This window comes from Cebus imitator, unplaced genomic scaffold, assembly GCF_001604975.1.
Source record: "Cebus imitator isolate Cc_AM_T3 unplaced genomic scaffold, Cebus_imitator-1.0 Scaffold86, whole genome shotgun sequence".
NCBI classification, from domain to species: domain Eukaryota; kingdom Metazoa; phylum Chordata; class Mammalia; order Primates; family Cebidae; genus Cebus; species Cebus imitator.
In genome coordinates this window covers 3876139-3880048 of record NW_016107401.1, presented here as the reverse complement: position 1 = coordinate 3880048, position 3910 = coordinate 3876139, and positions in this window count along the sequence as shown.

The window sequence follows — 3910 nt, the reverse complement described above, 5'->3', positions numbered from 1 at the left end:
GGAGCAGAAGCCAGTGCGTGTTTTGCTTCATTATCCTAATAGAAAAGACTTTCAGGGATTTGTCACTGAATCACAGACACTGAAGTGTTATACTCATTTTTTTCCCCTCTTTTAATGTTTGGATCTCTGCATATACCTAGGAACAAAGAACAATTATTTCAGGAAAACTGAACTAAACCTAGTTAGCCCAGGCTTTATTTACACATGTTGATATTTAACCTTTTTTACACACAATGTGCTTTATATAAGAAATAGGTAACATTAAACTAGAACTCATATTTTATGTGTGGGAGAGTATCCTGTTTTTCAGTATCTATGAATTATATAAATCTATTTGCCTTTGTCTCTGCAGGGATAGCAAAATGCCCTTTCTTGTTAGTCCTTGAAGATGAACCATTACTATATTTTTAAAAAAGGGCAGCTATTTTCAGAAGTAGATAGAAACTTTCACATGGTGGTAAAATCAAAAGCCCCTTGTATCTAGTTACCAATAAAACTGTATATGCCTATTGTTATTCATTTGCATGACACACAAATAGAGACGTATAGCCTTAAAACTCAACTTCTATACTGAATTCGCAATACAGAGTTGTCTTATTCCAAATAAGTTTTGAATTTAGGGGAAATCAGTGGTAAAATAAAATGATACATATGAATGATAATATGTGCATATACCCCATGGTAAAATTATTCTGAATTGGAATGATATCAACTACTAATTAAAGAAAATTTATTATTTAAGAAAATTTCCTGAAACTCCTTTACATATCAATTGTTCTAGCTTTTTCACTGTGTAGTATCTAAGATTATGGAGCACTAAATAACATCTTATGTACCTGGTGATATAATTTGAATATCTGTCCACTACAAATCCCATGTTGCAATTTGATCACCAGTGTTGGAAGTGGGACGAGGTAGGAGGTACTTGGGTAATGGAGGTGGATCCTTCATGTACTGGCTGGTGCCTTCATTATAGTAATGAGTAGTTTTCACTGCTAGTTCCTGCAAGGTCTGATTATTAAAAGGAGCCTCACACTTAACTTTCTCTTTCTTCTTACCTCTCTTGCCATGTGATGTTTTCTCCCCTCTACCTTCTGCCATGAGTGGAAGCTTCCTGAGGCCCTCCCTAGAAGTAGATGGTGATGCCATTCTTTTTGTACCCTGAAGAACTGTGAGCCAAATAAAATTCTTTTCTTTATAATTATCTGGCCTAAAGTACTTCCTTATAGCAACACAAACAGACGAAGACAAAAACATTGATACTGAGGAACGGGTTGTTGCTGTAAAGATATCTGGAAATTTGGAAGTAGCTTTGGTAGTGGGTAATGGGCAGAGATTGGAAGAGTTTGGAGGGCTAAGAAGAAAAGAAGAGAAAGGAAAGTTTGAACTCTTTGAGACCGATCAAGTGGTTGTGACCAACATGCTAATTGAAAGTGTAAAGACCATGCTGACGAGGTCTCAGAACGGAGATGAGGAACTGGTTGGGAAGTGGAGCATATGTCACCCATTTTAGCCCAAGCAAAGTACTTAACTGCACTGTATCCATGCCCTAGGGCTTCGTGGAAGGTAGAACTTAAGAGTGGTGGCCTAGGGTATCTGGCAGAAGATATTTCTGAGCTGCAAAGCATTTAAGAAGTGGCATGGTGATTTCTATTAGCCTACAATCACATATGGGAGCAAAGAAATGACCTAAAGATGTAACTTCAAATTAAAAGGGAAGCAGAGCATAAAAATTTGGAAACTTCATAGCCTGGCCATTTGGTAGAGAAGAAAATGTGTGTTTTCAGGTGAAGAATCCAGGCAGACTTCTAGTAACTACTTGCTAGAAAGCTTAAAGAGGATAGAAAAGAGCCAAGTGCTAAGGGTGAAAACAACAGGGAAAAGACACTAAAGGCATTTCAGAGACCTCCAAGGCAGCCCCTTCATCACAGGCTCAGAGGCTTGGGAGGACAGAATGGTTTCTGGAGTCAGAACTAGAGTGCCTACAGCTTCCTTTCACCACCTCTGCAACTGCGCTTTGAAACCTGGCTTCTCAGGCTCCATCCTTGCTTCAAAAATCCCTCAGTCTGACACAAGCCACCTATCTGGAGAGCACAAGTCATAAACCTTCATGGCTTCCATGTGGTGTTAAGTCTGCAGGCATGCAGGAGTGAAGGAGGCTTGGCAGTTTCACTTACATTTCAGGGGATGAATTGGAAAGCCTGGATGCCTAGGCAAAAGCCTGCCACAGGGTGAAGCTGCTGTAGAGAACCTTGGCTAAGACTGTACTGAGAGGAATGTAGAGACGGAGTCCCCATAGAGAGTACCCATTGGAGCACTGCCTAGCGGAGCTATGAAAGGAGGGCCACCACCATCCAGAGCCCAGAATGGAAGAGCCACTGGCAGCGTGTACCCTTAGCCTGGAAAAACCACAGACATTCGATTCCAAGCAGTGAGATAAGCCATATGGGGCTTCAGCCAGCAAAGCCATTGGGATAGGGCTGCCTGAGGCTTTGGTGGCCTACCTCTTGTACCAGTGTACCCAGGATGTGGGATATGGTGTCAAAAGTAAATTATTTTGGAGCTTTAAGATTTAATGCCTGCCCTGATGCATTTCAGACTTTCCTGGGGACTGTTACTCTCCTCTTTTTGCCAGTTTTTTTCCTTTTGGAATGGGAATGTTTATGCAAAGCCTGTACCACCACTGTATTTTGGAGGTAAGTAACTTATTTTTGACTTTACAGACTCAAGCTCTAAATCTTTCTTTGACTGTTAGGTGAGACTTTGGAGTTTTGGGCTGGTGCTGGAAGTTAAGACTTTTGGGAATTATTAAGAAGGAATGATTATATTTTACAATGTGAGAAAGACATGAGATTTGGAGATCCAAGGGTAGAATAATATAGTTTGGAATATTTGTCATCTCCAAATCTCCTATTGAAATTTAATCCCAAAGTTAGAGATGGAGCCTGGCGGGAGGTGTCTGGTTCATGGGGGCAGGTCCCTCATGAAAGGCTTGGTACCTTCCTTGCAGTAATGAGTCATTTTTTGCTCTGTTATTTCCTGCTATATCTGACTATTAAAAAGAATCTGGCACCTCATCTCCTCTCTCTTCTTCGCTTTCTCGCCACATGATACCTGCCCCCTTTTACATTCTGCCATAACTGGAAGCTTCCTGAGATCCCCATCAGAAGCAGACATTAATACCATGCTTCTTGTAGAGTCTGCAGAAACGTGAGCCAAATAAATCTTTTTAAAATAATTTACTTCAGTATCCCTTTATAGCAACACAAACGGACTAAGACACTTGAGCATAGAATCAATCATGAATTGTTTACTAGAAAAGAGCACTGAAAGCAGATTTGCCTTAGTGTGCCTAAAAAGTGGTCTGAGATAATGAGTTCTTCTGGTTTATCTGAGAGGTGGTCCCAGCAAACAAAGGGAGGGAGGGGCAAGGGAAAAACTCTACAGTACATGTTACTGACCTAGATGGAGCTCCATCCCATTGAAAACTCTCAAAAATACATTTAAATTATATGAACTTTCCAAGAAAGGATGAAAGGCTGAATCATTTTTCACTGATTTATTTATTCTGTTTATTGAAGAGTGCTTGTGGGGTATTAGCTCCCTTGTGTTTTTGCTACATCTACATTTGAGGTGCTCAAGAGGCAAGAAAAGACTACTAGATAGGTCAAGACTACTGGCTGTTTAAAAGAATGAGCTTCATAATCTATCGATCATGTGTCTGGAGCATGAAAGCTAAGGTTTTGGCCTCTTCAATTAAAAATATATGGCTTATTTCCATATATATATATGTTTGTGTGTGTGTATGTACATATATATATATACACATATATATATAAATACATATATATAAATACATGGTGTGTGTGTGTGTGTGTGTATATGTATGTATATATAAATACATATATAT